At 40.9% G+C, this 18,616-nt stretch overlaps 1 protein-coding gene across 38 annotated transcripts in view; it reads right to left on the bottom strand.

Annotated features, from left to right (window-relative positions):
* Nucleotides 1-18,616, bottom strand: part of LOC103480676 (protein tyrosine phosphatase receptor type D) — a 456,187-nt gene that overhangs the window by 145,604 nt on the left and 291,967 nt on the right. Inside the window, exon 10 of one of the 38 annotated variants that reach the window (XM_008435747.2) lies at nt 8,517-8,578. The exons of the other annotated variants lie outside the window; for them this stretch is intronic. The gene's annotated coding sequence lies outside the window, so the exon portion shown is untranslated. The remainder of the gene's footprint in view (nt 1-8,516; nt 8,579-18,616) is intronic. 38 annotated transcript variants of the gene reach the window in all.

Raw genomic sequence — 18,616 nt, 5'->3', positions numbered from 1 at the left:
TAAGAAGGGGGAAGGGAGCTGAGTGGCTCTGTTGTCCCTGGCTGTTCATGGCCTAACCAGCTAATCAATAGCCCAGAGAAACACTATTTCAACTGGTTCATTGAGCTCTCCGTGCAGCAGAAATACTGAGCGTGCCAACTCGGTCCGAGTTTTATCTTACTCAGCCTCTCCCTGCAGCTTTTGACGACAATGCAGATGGAAGCGGTGCATCTCAGCCCCTCACCGACGCAGGAACAGCAACTGGACTGGAGAGATACAGACTTCTACAGACGGAGACGAAGGTGGATATGGATTTTTGTATTTTAAAGCCTCCAATTCCAAAGCTATGAGGTCAAATGAGATGCTGACCTCACAAAGTAAATTCTCGCTGCTTCTTCTTGGGAAGGGAGATCCTCTCCTTGTTGGCTGGTGGTATTTAGGTCTTCTGGGAGCTGGAGTGTTGGAATGGCATCGTTTCTTTAACTCAGGGGAGGAGAGGGAGTGCTTCAAATGTATGTCGACCTAAAATATAACCGGTCACGCCTGACCTCCACTCTCTTTTATCCTGTTGAAGCTCGGTAGACATCTTTTCTAATTTCATGTGTGTGAGAGACTGTGTGTAGCGAGTATGAAAGACGGTTCCAGATGCTCCCAGCTGGCTGCTGCCCAGTGAAGCACAGACACGTCTGCCTGCCTAATTAGTGCATACACACTCACACATGCACGCACAGCCGACCCCTCCTCACCACTTCGTGTCCTGCTGTTTCAGTGGGTTTATGGTAGGCAGAACATATTCGCCCCCCTCCCCTCTTTCTCGTGTGTTTTATACAGGACACACACGCAGACAGCTAAACAAACAACCAGGGGCTTAATTACCTCGTAAGGGAGGCCAGGGGGGTGAGGGCTGCCGATGAGTCAGAGCGGAATAATGTAGGACGGGAGGCAACAGGAGATGCTCCGTTGTGTTTTTTTGTGGATTTTGATAAAAGCTGTGACTCAGTCGCAGGAATTATTCAGCTAAACTGATCTGCGACTTTGAGAAGTGTCAGGGTCCAACAAGCCCGCTTTCAACTTCAGCCGCTTTGTGCAAACACAAGGCTGGGGATTCTGGACTGCTTAGCTTAGAGAGAGAGAGAGAGGGTGGGGGGGGGAGGGAAATGCAACAGAGGCTGATCCGAGATGCCATATGGACGTGCGTGCGTCCGCCTGTGCTTGCCATACTGACCTTTTCTTTAGGTGCCTAAAGAACGACGATGTACGTCGCTTACGGTGACACTTCCTCGCAGCGCAGCGTGTCTGACATGTCTTGGCAGCCTGTCAACACTCAGGCTGTGTGTGGTAACTTCACTTGTTCCAGCCTGGTTTATTTTAGTTTTGTAGGAATATACTTGTAATAAAAGAAAAGAAAAGAAAAAAAAAAACATTTCGAAATGCGAAAGAAAATCATATTCACAAAAATATTCATGACCTTTAATCTGAACTATAGACTTTGTCACACCAAGTGTAATTTATTAGGATTTTATCTGATAGAACACAAAGTACCGTATAATTGTGAAAAGAAAAAAATAACCTTTTTTGGGGCTTTCACATATATATTTATTGTTTTCCACAAATTATCAACAAAGCAGCATTATACATTTACACATGAAATATTGATCAGCCTGCTAAGACCAGTCAGTGTAGGTTGACACAACACCTGGAGGACTTCTTTATCTTAAAATATGATCCAAAAAATCTGAAAAGTGTGGTGTGCATTTGGATGTACCCCTATTATTTAGTTACTAAATAAAAACCCATGCAAGTAAATCTCCTTAGAACTCACTAAGTAAATAAACGTGTCCTACGTGTAATTTAATCTCGGTATAAATGAGGGCTCCTTGACACTTTGACACCAGAGTATCATACCTTAAAGACAACCCCAAATCCCAGAGAGGTCAAAAATGGAGGTTTGGTGAGATTTAAAGAGGAGAAGCAAAAGCAAATGAGGTGGATTAGCATTAACTGATGGTGTCATCCGAAATCACTGTGTAATATGGTCTCTGCTGCAGCAAGTAGTCAGTCAGAAGATTACAGATTTGTTGCAAGACTGACTGCTACCAGAGGTTCTTCCTGCCCACAGCATCACCATTGACAACAGCTCTTTGTTGTAACATTTAATTTCCCTCTGAGATAAATATAGTACTCTTGAATTTAAACCTTAATTCAATTAAAAACTGAATCTTATCACATTCCCATACTGATACAGGGTGGTGGCAGCATCATGCTTGTTTTTTTTTTTTTTTTTTCCCCAGAAGGGACAGGCAAGTCGGTCAGAGTTGGTGGGAACCCCAAGCACACAGTGAGAGCTAATCTTTGACAAATATGAGGCAAGACAGGACATTTGATGTTAACAGCTCATTTTCCTCCAATCTGACTGAACTAGAGCCATATTTGCTGCCAAGCGGGGCAAATACAAAAACTCTGTTGTTAAATATATTGAAAACCATCTGTCATTTTCTTCCTTACAATTTAGGTGACAAAATGTGAGCAAGCTGACAAGGGTATGAATACTTCTGCAAGGCAGTTACCCAACATGCCAGGTAACAGTGAAAACACTGTCAGCTACAAACTAAAATTGGATGAGCGCAAGCATCTAAATACAGCAGTGTTGCAATATCAGTGGGCAAGGTCTAAAAGGGTAAACGCTAGCCTCAAACCGTTGCACATGAAACCGGTGCCAAATGCGGAGACTGAGGAGGGCAGGCGGGAGGTCTGGGGCAGCGGTGCAGCTGAGAAAGAGATCCCAAGGTCAGCATTATGTGGCAAGCTGGTGAAGGGAGAGAGGAGCGAGGTGGTGCGGACAGATGTCAAAAGTGATAAGCGTCAGGCCTGACAAGCTCCAGTTTGGCTATCACTTACTACTCCACAGCCCGGAGTCGGCCGGTGCCAAGACGATGCCAACGCCTCCCTGTGACGATCAGCGCCTCCGGAGGTTGTGCAAAATGGCTGCTGCCATGCCAGTGCATTACCACGATTCACTAGCTCTGCAGTTTTTTGGTGTATTCGTGTGTGCGTGGGGGGGTGGGAGTGCGTGTGTGTGCGTGTGTGTGTGTGTTTTCCTCCCTCCTCAGAGGAAGTGCCATCTGTGAGTGACAGCGGGGCCTCAGCCATTTATTCTGAATGCAGTAAACAAAGCTGCCATTTCTGCATTTTGAGGCACTGGCTGCTTGTATATTACCGCTTTTGCAAGGCTGTTTGTTGTCACGAGAGATATTAAACACCATGTGATGTATATCCATTCTCTCAAGCCAAGCAGCGGGGGCAAAATAAATCCTCATTTTCACAATTGAGAGTAGGCTGGACAAAAAAAGGAAAAAAAAAGAAAAAAGAAATCCAATACACAGGAGAGTGCTTGGTCTTGCTTTAAGGAGGAGGGAGAGAGTGAGCGAGGGTCACTGGGAAATAAATCCATATCAGGCTATTTACTATCATATTCTATGGTCATCGATGAGCTGTCAAACCATTTATTTCAGAGTCCGAGCTGCACGGCAGAATCATTTTCCAGGGAACTTTCTCTACATCCACAACAAATAATGAATAACTCCCAAATCGATGCAGTGTGCTTTATTGAGCTCGCACGCTTGATTTAAGTTTGGCACCTGGCCCAATTGTTTTTCATTTGCCCGATATGCCAGTCTCTCCCTCCTTTGTCCCCCTTTGTGTGGGGCTAAAAGAGGGCCTTGAATGACGAGGGCATGTTTGTGTGGGGCGACCCATAATAGAAAAGACTCAATGTTGTTTTCCTTTTATTTGAGGATGGCAACGCAGCTCTATTGCACCCTGCCAGCTCCATTGAGTCACAGTTTGAAGAGAAGAAAACCCAGTTTCATCAGAGTGATTTGACTGTTGAATATAGTGAGACTGTAGCAGCATGAATCAGAAAACATCCGGCACCCTCGATCCGCGTTTCTCAATGGGCCTGCGGGTCTCTCAATGAAATCCGCCTTGGCAGAGCCGCATCGATCCGGGTCAAACACCCTCTGCTGTTACTCAATGGTGCTGAATAAAAATCACGGCCGGAGTGGGGGGGACAGTAAGTCTTCAGAAAGGGTGAGGTCAAGTGCTTTGACCCGCAACGGGAGGCCAGAATCCATCATGCAAGGAGAGTTGCACTAACGAGCTTTGATGCACAAGAAAAATTTCTTTCCAGAGAGAAAGGAAATACTCAGATAGACTCGTTACCTAAATGATGTATTTCAATTGTTTACTTCAGATAATTACATCTGCTTTTCAGCTATCAAAGCCCCAACATTTAGAGTATTAAATTGGACCAATATATATATTATAAATTCAGGACAGAAAGCATCCGACTTCACAGTTGTTAAGCACACAGGCATTCTCCTCCACTAGAATTGTATCAATGAAAAGTTAAGAGAAAGAAAAACCTATGGAAAGAGCAACAAAAAAAACATTGTGAAATGATCCAAAAGTCAAATTATTCCTTAAAGTATAAAACTTTGTTTTTAATGCATTTGTAAAATGTATATGCTTCACTATTGAGAACCTCCTTTGTAGGCTCCACAGAAGGCTGAGGCTTCATAAAGATTTAATTTCTGGCTTCCTCCACCCTTCGCATAAAAAACAGGGAATCCTAAATGCCTCAGCATGAGCAAATGACTACCAATCCTCTCTGACCCAGTCGACTGCGCCATCCTCAGGACCTCCTCCTGGGTCACATGTTGGCAAACAAGAAAAGCATATTGATTACCCATAAACTCATTAAGAACTAAGAGAAGGAGCTTCTGCAGTGTCACAACAATTTGTTTCTGTCAAAACAAAAGCTCAGCAGCGGGATTGCTTTCGCAGATTCAGTTCGCACTTCCGCCCTTTTGAACTCGGCGTTCGGCAAAAACAAGACACGCCTTCGTTCCGCGCGGACGGAGTTCGTCACCAGCCAAGCCAGCTCATGTTTCAACCCGTCAGGTGAAGGTACTACGGCGAGCTCGTCCACTATATTCCTGCCAGCGTTTGCCTGCTTTGGGACAGCTGCCATTATTTTGCAAAATGAGCAAATGATAACAGTGTCATATCTGCCGCTCGTGTCGTGCATCTGTTATCCCTGATGTTGGCTGGCAGCTGACCAGAGCGTCGCTTTGTATTCTCCCCACATTTCCTGCTTGATCTGTAGTCTACGGTTGTGAAATCCAGCTCTAGATAATTAAATCCAATTTAGCTTTTTTCCCTATTAATTCTTATTTCCTCTTATTAAATCTTGCATAAACAACATTCCTTTGTGCCAACTACTAATTTCCTTTGGAACCCCAGCTTTTCCAGTAGGAGTCAGAAAAATGCAAACACCCAACATGGACATGAATGTCATATTAATTTGGTGCCTATAATGATTTATTTGAACTGCTGAAGGAACTCTGAAGATCAAAGAATTAGAGTTGTGGAAACCATTATTAACAGCTCTAGATGCAATTGGTTTAAACATTTAAAAGTTAGTGCGAGTTCTTGACATTTACTTATACAACTTTTGTAGAGGTCTATCGCTACATGGACTTTAAACAAAACCAGTTAGGATTTTGTTTTCCAAGAAGATCAAGATCCTCTAAAGTTTAAACCAAGTAACTGGAAATTGCTGATACTCTAGCCGTGTTCCAAAACTAATATGCAGCAACCATTATTGTCAAGGTAAAATACGTTAGAAGCTGTCAGAGGAATTAAAGTTTCATCTACGCAGCCCAAACATTCCAACAAAATCATCAGAAGCTCAACATACAGATTCATTCATATTTGTGCTGTATTAGTCGTTTTGTCTACCACCAGACCCCCGTTAGAGGAATATTTCCCCCCTGTTTAACATTCAAGGCGTTACTCTTGCTCAGCATACTATCGACTTGCCGCCAAGTTGTTGCCCCCTTTGCACCCGCTGCGCCACGTTCCCCTCTCAAGGCGAGGCAAAGGATGTGCCTGAAGATGGAGATAACAACTGAGGACCTGGACAGTTTCTGTTATCGTGGCTCAGCTATTAATAAGATCGCCTCTGTCCCGAGATTTGCTGGACTGCGTTGTTATCGTATTTTGGGGGACAATTTAAAAATGAAACGGCTCTGGAAATGTGGCGCAACTGTGACAAAGAGGTGGTGGTGGGCAGGCTGGGGTGGAGGGGGCTTAAAAAATGGAAAGAAATGATGGGGCCGTGGGTGTCAGTGTGGGTAATGGAAAATAATGGCCAGCAATTTATAGTTGCCATTCTGACCAGCGCCGAATGTACTGATGCAAGAGATCGAATTTTAATGTCTGCGTTCCATCACTTTGCACAAACTACCGCTGTTTAGGGCCGCTGCCAAACAGTGCATGGATGTATGGATGGGGGTTATCGTTGAGCAGTAATAAACTGGGCAACGCTCTATAAACACTTCCCTTTTTGCTGTGTTTTTGTGATTCATGCGTACGCCGGAGCATGCTAAAGAAACGCAGAACAACATTAGGCAGATTTGACAGTCATCCCATCTCCACCTGCAGCCATTGTAATATATAAACGAACAACGGAGAGGAAGGAGGATGCAAATGGAGGCCACCTGCTCCTGTGAGGCCATTGGGGAATATGGAAGCCCATCAGTGTTTACCCTCGTCCGACAAGAGTTAATCTAATCTCTCTTCTCTGCTCGCTCCTCTAGCCGTGCTCCCCCGGTGTAAAACAACTCAGGAGACGAAACAACACATCTAGATGCAGCAGAGTCCCAGGGCTCTTTGCTGGATTCGTCCTGTTCATCATAGAGCAACCAAAGAGGTTCTATAGTTTTTACAACGGATTCCAAAATGGCCAATAATGAATGATTGATGAATGCACTTCTTAGCTGTGTTCCAGAAATTCAGCTGTTGATGACATTTGTTTTCAATAAGGAAAAATCTAAAAGTGTTAAAGATTGGTAGTAAACCCCAAACAGAATTCATCTCCAAATACTGGCAGTGAGTACTTCGGTAAACGTTGGTGCTGTATTTGATTCTTATTGATGTTAACTCACAAGACGAGACACAATATTGAGTCCACAAGAACGAGACGGGACGATATTTTAATATTACTTCAAAAATCAATTTTATGCTACTAAAAGACCTTCATTCTCCATTCCTATCGATTTTGCCACAAATTCAGAAAACTGACACTCTTTCTTTCTTATCTATTTGAAGCACTATCCTTAAGATAGTGTTTTAATCTAAACTACAACATTTACCACTTCCTGGTTGCTATTGGCAGGGAATACTGTGAATGTAATGCTGAGCAGATTTTAAGGTTCTTAATTTTGGTTTCTAAAAACACCAGCTGACCTAGTCTTATATACTATATAAACTTTCTCTATTAAACATAAAGTAAAACAAGTATAACCCAATGCCACTGGAGTAATAGAGAATGTTGGTCCATTCAAAAGCAAAAATGTATTTAGTCTAACTTCTAAAGTTTATTTAGACAACCAATGTTTTAACATGTGGTACAACATCTTTAATTTGTTGCATCTGTTTAGGCATAATAATACTTTTACTTGAACTTAATTTTATGTGATATTTCACATTTTAACGACTTTTATTTGTTTTTACTTATGCTCATATGTAATTATTGCGTTATCCACAACAAAAACTGTGTTTATTAGTTCTTTGACCTCCTCATAATACAATCACTGTTTAATTTAGCGGGTTTTTTTTTTGTTTGTTTTTTTTTTAGCTGCAGGTCAGTTTGCCCGATCACAAATTCATAACCTCATTTAATGATTTTATGCTTTTTTATCTTATCTGCAGACAAACAGTTTCAGCTGTTTTGTATCAGTTCGTTTTGCTTGACAGCCATGTTGAACAATTATAGAGATAAATTATCATAAACATACTCAAATCCCTGGTAGTATTGGATTAGATGTTTGTTATGAAGATTTCAAATAACACCTTGCACCAATTTTGATCAAACCAAAACAACAATGAGCAAACTCTAGTTAGTAGATATTACTTATTGGCGTCACAAGCCAACTTCTTCCAACCATTGATCAGTTGTGAAGGAGGGTACAGACCGACTCATTTTCTGGATGAAACTTTTTCTTTTAGCAGATGGCTACCTAACATGTATAAAGTCAGGTACCAGAAACAATTAAAAATGTTTCGAACACTCTAACAAACCAGCAACTGACCTCATCTAGTCTCCAACAGCAACTGCAGGGGTAGAGCGAGGAATAATAAGGTCATCAGGAAGCAGGGATGTTAAAAGACTGTGTTCTTCAATTTAGCTCCATACAGACTGTAAATAGCTGCAGTAGATGGATGGATAGAGGAGCTTCATGACTAACTGTGGGAACTGCTGTCATGAGAAACTGTGATCTGGCTCTCTTTATGTCGTGTAAATGCGAGCGCAGCACAGCTTGACTGAACAGGAAAATGGCTTGTGATGAATGCCATTCAAACAAAAACAAAGGCAAAAAAAGCATCTAAACAGCAGGTCTGCAATGAAATACAGAAATTACAGATCAGCTGTGACTCATGCTCCTCGGTGTTGGGTTTTTTATTAAACTCACTCATTAAGATCAGACTGCATTGTCAGTTTCCTCGGCTCCGAGCGCAAACAGCAAATAACCACCTATAGGGCACAAGAGGCAGAAATCAGCCGCATACAATTTTCCTTTTCTACGCCGCGTCGTTTTCAGCGTTTCACTCCTGACGTCAGGCTTCTTAATGAAGACGGTGGAGCCTTTTTCTCCACGCAGCCAGTCTAAAGATTTTATTTCACTGCTTCCACAGCTTGCCTTATTTCACTGCGGCTTAATGAGAGTCGTTTGGAATAATAGGCTTCCATTGAACGGAAGGCATCTGCATCCACACAGCCCTAAATGAGTGAGCTAATTTACAAAGATAATCACCTCTCCTGCTGTGCTTTTATGCAGAGATGCTGTAGATTTTTACCGTTGGATTTAATGAAGTCAGAAATTAAATTCAGTCCTTCGGTAAAATGCCAAAAGTGTCACTAAAAATGTGTCTATAGGTCATAAAAGTAAGTGTTATCTGCACAGACGTGGCACCTAAACTCAGGGATTTAGGGTGTTTTGTTTTTTGTTTGTTTGTTTTTAAAAAAAAAAGATATTCTAAAAAGATGAAGGTTTTTAAATCAGGTTTTACCATACTCTCCACAGCTATTACCACCCCAGGTAAGGATGTGTAAAATAAATCTTTTGGGCTTCTTTTTTATTCCAGCAGCATGAAGTCACATGGAAAAACTTTAATTTGACCACATTTATTGAGAGTGGGTAATTGTTTTCAACAAAATCACTGGTGTCATAACTATTGGAGCTCATAAAAATTGCTATAAAGTAAATGTATTTGAAGCATATGTGTAATTTAATCCATAGCTGAACCAGTTTTGAGGCGATGCACACTGCAATATAAGAAGGTATAAGAACGACACTGAAACTATTTTGACCTTTTATTACTGCATGAGTGTCACAACACTGTGTGTGACAGAGCACATTTTAACCATTCTTAGCATGTTTTAACATGGCCAGCTTTGTTAGCCTAAAGAAAATCTATTTTCCCTTCAAGTTTTACTTCCAAAAAGATCACTGCTCAGTGACAGAGGTTGAAAGGTTGAAAGCTCAAAAGAATCAAACACTACAACTTTCCAGCACTCTTGTCATGTTATCAGCTAAAAGTCTTGCTCTTTCTCGCTTTCCCACAGCCTCAATAAAGACTCCAAACATGTCTCAACACGTTGCAGAAAAAACAAACAAAAAACCAAAACAGATTCTTTTCAAATAGTTTCTCACATCTCTGCGCTTACAAAAACTTAATTTTGAATCCTCATATTACCGTCACGTCATCACGCACATGATTTGCCAAATATTTCCTGGTTTTCCCTGGAAGCTGTTATTGCACAGATAGCGAAGATACTAACAATGATCTTGTAAAAAGGGGGCAAAATCATTCACTCATATATTTTAAAATTATACAGCCACAATGGCTGCAATCAATCCAGATATTCTGTATTCAATTCTGTATTCACACGACTGATTCTAAAACTATTGGAGTCTTGAGTTTCTGAGGAGCAAATTGATTTCTCAAACTTGCTTTTTTTCCAACTTTTAATAATATATAAATTCTTGTTTTCCAGCAGTTATGATATGGGATGATATTTCACGTTTAACTTATGTAAGACACTCTTCAAAACAGGCTGAACAAAACTTGCAACTCAACAAGTAAAGCAGATGTACGTTGATCTTCTTAAATGAGATCATAATAGCCACTTGCCTAAGCTTGCTTAAATCTACAGTCAGAGCAATAATTGAACAGCACATATCTAATAATAACCTGTACAGCTTTATTATATCAAATTGTGCAAGAAAGTGCTAGAAATGTAATTTCTTAGATTACAAGAATAATGTTCTTAAATTGTGCTGTTGGCAAATCGTTTAGCTCTTAACAATAAATGATCATTAAACCTATAAAACTGCATATAAATACTTTAAGTAGAAGTCATTCAGTATTACAAAGAAAACTTTAAACAGTCTGACTTAAACATTCATGCAAATGCAGCAACTTGAAAATAACTACCAACACTTTTTAGCCTCCCCAAGAGAAAGCAATGAGATTTCTTTGACTGTTGAGTTAATGACGTCCGAGGCACAGTTAAAGAATGAAGATAAACTCTTCTGCCTCCCTCTCTTCTTTCTCTCTCCCTCCTGTTATTCCCCGGCCAGTGTGCGCGTGAGCGTTTTCACGGATGACACAAAAGCTGGGGCGTCATGCAGTCACTGCAGATGGTAGATATGAGAACGAAGGGAGAGAGAGAAATAAAAAAAAAACACACGGAAGCGGATATGAAGGGAGGGAGAATCTCTTCTGAAACGACATGGACCATTCTGACAGAGTGAAGCCCTGTCCTGTCAGAACAAATGGGAAAGGTCACACACTGACAGTGTGGTAATGTCCCGTTCAATGAACTACACTCTCTGTTATTTAACTTCCCACTTTGGAGTCAGCTAACTTGTCTTAAAAAAAAAAAAAAAAAAAAAAAAAAGTCATGCCCTTTTATTTCTGTAAAGGTTGCTCCGGAGGCAGCCACAAGCAAAAAAAAAAAAAAGGGCGAGCTGTTTATCTCCGCTTTCCCCGTTTTTCTGTTTTAAGCAGTTGGACTTGGAGCAAAACTGTCAGTAATTTGGCAACATTTACAGTACCGCCACTCCTCCCAGCTCTGTTGGAGTGGCTGTTTAAAAAATAAATAAAATAAAAAAACTGTAGACAATATGAAAGCAGCAGCAGCAGAGGTTAATTCCCTGGTGCAGTGCTATCAGACTGGCAGTCCAAGCGGAGGAGCAGGACGACAACAAGGCTAGCTGCTAGCTTTGTCTGTAGATTATCACAATGGACGGCCGGGACGGTGTCCAAATAAACGGCGGAGGGTGAGAAGATGGAAAAGAAGGGATTACATTGTAATGTGTTTTCATGGCTACCAAATGAACCCTCGTATCGACTGTGACACAGCACTGAGGACACACACACACACACACACACACCCTCTTCCAGGACTGTCGCAAGAATAAAAAGCAGCTGCAGCAAAAAGGGAAATTCATTTGAATATTAAAGCTCGAGGGCCACATCCAGCTTTGGCAGCTAAAATGTCATCCAGCCGAATATTATTAATTTTTCAAAAGTGCATTAACTGTCTCATTGGTTTAATAATTCTACAATTAAGGGTGTTGTAAATGACACCTTTTCCTCATAGGCCAGAGGCAACCCATCAAAATATGGATGTTTGCAGTTAATTTCTCGTTTCAAAGTCTGCATCAATCTCAGTTTCAGCGGCAAAACATTGCAGAACGTTTATTTTTACTTCAAGCTTTCTCTGATCCTCATCTCAGTTTCAGTACCAGCCATCTTGCACTTTTTTTTTTTTTTTCCAATTTCCATTTCATTCGTATCAAATAAGGTTTTTAAAAGCCCTTTTCTTAACCTGGGAAACTGGGCTCATGTTTAATTGCAGGAATTCATGATGTAATCTAATAAGCATGTAATATTAAACTCAAGAGAGATGGGAGTGAAGCAACAAAAAGGAGGAGGGCAGAGAAAGGCATTCCTATTCTCGTACAAATTCTCCTTTTCTCACAGTTTGACCCAAGCATGCAAAATGATGTGATGGTGTCCAGTTGCAAGAAGGTCTAAAACACTCCTGGAATGTTTCTTTAGGGTACACAGACATGAGAGAAAACATGCGGAGACAAGGTAGGCTGAGGCAGGCTTGGGATCTAGGATTACAGTGCACTGCACCTGACATCGACTTCCCCTCGACCGCAAGAGGAATTTGATGGAAATTGTTTCAACAAGAGGTCACAGAAGGTCTTATTTAAGACAGTCTCTTAACTGTGCTTGAATGCAGGCTTTAAATAATCTTAAAGGCGAATTCTTTAAAGCTCAGCTAGGGATGTCTAGGGATTGCTTTTTTTTCACCCTTGTATTATTGTAAGTGTGGGTTAATCTGTGTCAGCAACTCAAACCCCTAAACCGTGAATGAGCTAGACTAAAACATAAGTTTTGGATAAAAGGCAAGATACATAATCCAATTATAAAATCAATGCAAAAAATATTTATTGTTTTGTAAGATTCAGAACTCTCATTTAATTAATGAAAGAAGGAATCACGTAAAAATGTAAATATTTAGACTAGGCTTTTTTTTTCTCATGTTGAGCCATTCTACAATCTAAAATTTACATTTTTTCCAGTTTTCAAAACTACTTAAAAAAAACAACTGCAACACTTTTCTTTGATGGTTTAAAGTCCTTTTAATGAGATGCCTGAGAGATCAATGTTTTCTCCATTGTACTGATTAACCAGCTTTTACAGTTTGGTAACTTGTGATAGTCTGATAAAAAGAATGGTAAATAAACTAGATAAATCAATCTCTGTTTCAAAATCAAAACACTACATAATACATGTAAAAAATGTGACACCTTGAGTAATCCATCTGACGTTGAGATATCTTTTTGGTTTTACAGCAACAAACGGATCTTTGTGAAACATTAAACAGAAGAACTTCTACCAATATTTAAATGTGCTTGAAAAATTGATAGGGTTGGTGAAATGAGCTAACTAAATTTGATTCAGTAACTTTGATTAAGTTGAAATTGGACAGTACCCGTTTCTGGTCTACATACAAAAAGGCAAGGCAATGTCAGCAACCTGAAATAGCCATAAAGAAGTGATCTCTATGGACATCCAGAGTTTGGATGGATAAAGTCAAACGACAACTGTTTTCATAAAACATTGTAATCCAATATGCTCAATGTCATTTTTTGTACATCATCTTCAAGTGATTTTATCATCACTTTAATTTTAGGCTGTTACTATTCCATTTAAGTGTGATTTTGACCACTAGATAGCAGCACAACCTACACACTTGACCTTCAAGCAGCTTCAACCTCCTTCATAAATCATTTCCCACCGCCGCCAAATCTTCACGTTGAATTTATCATGATGTCGATCCTTGGTGTACACGGAGACATGAATAACTTTGACTTCATGCGGATTTGTATGTAAAGCGTTTTTGCGCGGCCCGTAACTCGGTGCTATATCCGCCGACTTGAGCGATTCTGCATGAACTTCACATTAGCGTAACTTAAGTCTGCTCAACAACTCTGGCTAAAACAGACACTCTATGTTTAACCGCTGCCATCTTCCCTCCCAGCGGATTTGCGAATCTCCACGGCCAAATATAGTTAATTGCTCCTTGGGACTTGTAAACGTTGCCAGAATCCCAACTCTGTGTTTAATGATCAGCATTAGGTCATTTATCTGTAAATACCCACTCTACATGAATGGTTCTGTGTTGGAATATACGCATCTAAAGATATAAATACATTGTGGAGGTGTGAAGGGGTCATGTACGGCATATTCTTTTGGCCTGCCTAAATATAAACAAGTCCCATCTGCATAGTGTTAACTGTAACAGGGTGATGCAACTCTAAGAAACCCCTCTGAAATAGTTCCTAAAATATACATGAAAAGGGATGTGCCAGATGTACCCATTCTTCTCTGTCTGAAGACCCAAACACAATCTTGAGTCATCATCCTTAAAATATCCCGACATCGTAATGAAAAAGGGAAAAAAAAAGAATAAATAACAAAAAGGCTAGAGGTGTCAGCATTGCTAGTGTGTTTAAATCAGCAAGTTCTTGCTTATTCTTGTGTAAAAAAAATGAAATGTTTCTTTGCAGGTTTTGACAGGTTGGCGGAAGAGACGGGACAAGAAAAGCTGCAGCTCACATTAATGTCTAATACTCACTCATTACTTTCCCACACAGAGCCACGTTCCCCCTGGGCAAACATTTGCTTTGCAAAACGCATGCATGAAATTCTTGAGACCAGGCTCCCCCACGAGACTCTAAATAATAGATTACCAGCACAGCATCCAGTCGGCACTATAACTTCAGCCCCAACTGTCTGGCCTCATTAGCGTGGGAAGTGTAAAAGATAGTCGGATGCCAGTCCAGGTGAAGGGGCTCATCTCTGGCCTTTGGCACCCTTAAAGAGAATATATGGCGTCTTTCTGTGTGCCGTTCATCCTGTAATCCACAGTTGTGCAGCTGAGCTCCCGGAGGCAAACGAATGGTAGCAAACAGCAAATAAGAGGGGAGGGAATTGAGTGAGAGGAGGGAGAAAGTTGCACTACGAGGCACCGACAACAAAGGAAGGAGTTCAAACGTGGCAAATTCATACGTGAGCAATGAAAGATGGCTTGGTTTGGGCTGCATGGGCACAACCAAAGGTGACCTAAGCCATTTTCGTCTCCGATTGTTCCCACTTCTCCCCTTTCTAACTGCTCCCCTCCCTTCATACTTTCCTTTTTTTTTTTCTTTCGCCCCCTCCCACTGAAGCTCGGTCTTTCTCGCCCTCTCTCCCCATGTCTTCTTCCAAATGGCAGTCATTATGCCGGACATGAAAAGTCATTTTAGTTCCGCCTGGCTTCTTCAAAGCGGCTCGCTATAATTGCTGATTGAGTGGAGAGAGAATGCCGGGGTTAGGCAGAATTTAAACATTGACTCCTAACCTTGCAGCAATCTGGAAATTTAATTTTGATTTATACAAAGGGGCGGGAGAACACAGGAGGAATAAAGACTAGAATATATTTACACCAGACTGATGTCAAATCGGTTCGCACGGTGTAATCCCGACTTTACGTCTAAATTTAAACATCTCCCTTTGAACATTTGAAGGGACAGCATGCTTCAATTCTGGCGCGACTTCAGGAAAACACTTCCAAATTATGAAAAATCCGTCCCCTATTAAATGCATTCCTCAGTCGTGAAATTGCTACGAGCCAATGTCACTGCACTTTGTAATAGAATTCTTTCCCCTTTGCCAATCCCAATACGAGTTTGGGGAAAATAAAAAAAATGGACACCAAATGCAAATCTTGAGCTTTGTTTCAAATAATCCTCATTTCGTTCTAGGTTCTGTGCATCCCAATGACAAAAAAAGAAAAAAAAAGAAAAGAGAAACGTTATGTAACTGGTCACAAACCTATTCACATGTTGAATTTGAGCAAGAGGTAATCTGGATTATTTGTCTGCAAGTTTTACACATCTACAACATAAAATTCTTAAGAGACGACTGAGTGACTTATGGCACATGATATGCATTGATTTAAGCTATTTCATTTAAGTTTTGAGCTCTGCCAAGATGGTGAGAACATCCAGGAAAAAAGCATGAGCTAACCTCTCAAGCCCACATACAGAGTTGTCTAGAGGTACTTTCCCCATTAGGCAGGTGGACAGGAATGCAGAAGGATGCCACATGCTATCTATGCTAAAGCTACAAGCTAACACTACCACACTGATATTTGAAAAGGTCAAATTAATGAATCTGCAGCAGTGAAGCAGAAAACTTCCTGGACGACGCAAGGTGACGCTAAATGTTTAAATATTAGCTTCTACGGCACGAGTTTAACGAAGGACACCGTTAATCAGTTGGCAGCTCAGTGGGCTGTGAAATAATGAAGAAATAAAAACAGAAATATAGAAATCGTACATGGTTGCTGCCGAATACATTTTCATGGAACAGATTCCCGTTTTCACTGTTGAAAACATGTTTTGAAACCACCTGATCCAAGTTTATTTTGCTAGATGTTTCTTTGTCTGAAAATCTCAATTTTGTATTAAAAGCAAATTGATAAAGTGGAAGCCCAGATTGGCTCAATAAAGCTAAACAGTCAGAATAAAACAATTTCAAGATTAAAATCAATCTATCTAGCTAGCTCACACATACATACACGGTTGTTAAATAGTGTAATAGTTTGATGTGTGTGTGCATGTGTGTATGAAAACTCCCTGTTTACTTGTAGCCACCAGCCTGGCCAGGCCTGTTTTCCTTGCACTTATCTCTTGCAGCCTTGTATTTTGCACAGCAGGAAGCGTAATTGTTCTTGGAACGGGGCTATCAACCAAAGCCTCCATTTTTGACTTCTTTCTTTGAAGACCTTCTTCATAACAACCCCTGTTTTTTGGGGGCTTTTTTTTTCTTTCTTCTGCCTCTTAGGCTCTAACTGCAAAGTGCCTCTGAACAGAAGTGTTTTAGTAAGTCGTTCACAGTCGATGGAGAATGGGGTAGATGATTTGAAAATAAAAAAAACATAGTAGACTCTCCTCACCGAGCATTTCAGCTAGCAAAAGCCCCCCACTCCACCCGTCCCTTTTCCAGTCCATGAAACGTAACTCTCACGTAGTCTCTGGCGAGCAGAAACAAATTCTGAAAACTGTCATACTTTAATTGAAATTCCATCACTTGTGTGGCTGCCATTGTGGAATAATTTGATAAAGCTGTGCGACATGAATGCACAGAGCTACCCGCCACTTTCATTTCTTTTCCCTGCTTTTATTTCCTCATTTATCTGGCTATGCGGATGAACCTCGACCAATTCTACCCTCAGCCTTTTAAAAAGTAATTAAGATGATGGAAGGTGAGACAATGAAGAGGACATAAAAGGAAGTACCATTTTGGGATTAGATCGGACTATCACCTTCTTTCTTGCATTGTTTTATCCACATAATTAAAATTCTTCTTATTTAGCCAAGACCAAACTTTTTCAGTACCCTGAGAGTTGCTATTGTGGGACAATCCAAAAAACGTGGGGAGTCAATAGAGGGATTAGAACCCAGTGTCACTGACCCTGATCCAAATCCATACCAGCATACTTGCTCTCTTGCTTATGCCTTCACAACTGGCTACAGGAATTTAGACTCCATCATATGGTCTGAAACCTAATCTGTGACCAAAGGGACAGCTGGGACAAAAAAAGTGGTTCTCTCTGCTTGCTTCCTAGGCTACACAAGACCTGGAGGCAGACCCTAAGGCAAACTAAATTGACTGGCACTTGGGCTTCATAATTTAACATGTATGGATGGAAGATTTCACAGACGTTGATGCATGTTATGCAGTGAAGATTTAGAGCATTTTTACAAACTTTTAAGGAAAAAAATATAGATGGATGGACGGACGGACGACCGGAGACTTAAGGCTGGAGAGGTTATTGGATTGGTAGATATATATATATATATATATATATATATATGTATACACTGATTATTGTTGGATGGAAAGATAAATGGTCAGATGGCTGAATTAGATAAACAGTGGGAACACTGAATTGAGTCTCAATTTACAAGTACTTCATTCTCCATTTTTCCATATTTGGTCTCGGTCTGAAAAATAAAACGCGTTCCAATCTCATCTACATGCTTTCAGACTGCAGGACCACCTGAACGTAGAGCTCGAGACGTTTTCTTAAAATGATATTATTCAAACATCAACAATGAGGTCAAAAGTTTCACATAAGAAACAAGGCGAAGATCAAGTTCAGCCGCAACCTTCTGCTTCTTTCACGGCCCATAATATTTACGCCTCAGCTTTTTTTTGCCCCGACAGGGTGATGGACAGTAGAGGTTATTTTTGCCTGGGCGTGAAAATAGGCTTTTTATTATTCCAGCCCAGTGGCAACTTGAATATCAATAATAAAAAAAGAGCTGCTCACTGTTCCCTCTATGTGTAAAACCAATGCCCCGTAGCGGTGGTTTTTATCAAGCAACCCACCCTTGACGCTAGTTATGCAGTACTAGAGGTTACGGGAGGAAATGCTTGCCAAGTAAATAAATGAGTGAAGCGATTGAACAGAGGATGGGGGAAAACACAGCAGGACCCGGTGCCAAAGTGAACCAAGGGTAAAGTCATGATCACTTCATTATACTGCAGCGCAGCTCGGTGTTGTGCGAAATCAAACTGCTTTTTCATTTGTCACATTGCATCAGGTTTGGTCCCGGTGAGGTGGGTTTTGTAGTTGGTGGGAGCCCCGCCGGCCCAAACCGCAAATTCAAGGCAAAAAACATCATCTTACTAACCAGAGGAAACTTTACCACATAAGCTCATTCATTAGTACACACGCCTTTTTATCCCTCAATACAGCAGCTAGCAGTCATATTCATCTCCTGCATCCAGTCCACCACCCACCCTGCCAAAGAGCGACTTGGACTGCCATTCAGTAGAAAGCTGTTGAGGGCTACTGCTGGTGCAAAATAAAATAGAATACACCCACTGGATTATAGAGGCCAGGCAGTGAAGGGGGTATGAGGTGCGGGTGGAG

Source organism: Poecilia reticulata, linkage group LG18 (assembly GCF_000633615.1).
Source record: "Poecilia reticulata strain Guanapo linkage group LG18, Guppy_female_1.0+MT, whole genome shotgun sequence".
NCBI classification, from domain to species: domain Eukaryota; kingdom Metazoa; phylum Chordata; class Actinopteri; order Cyprinodontiformes; family Poeciliidae; genus Poecilia; species Poecilia reticulata.
The sequence above is the reverse complement of the archived record's forward strand: the minus strand, read 5'-3'. Positions and strand labels throughout refer to the sequence as shown.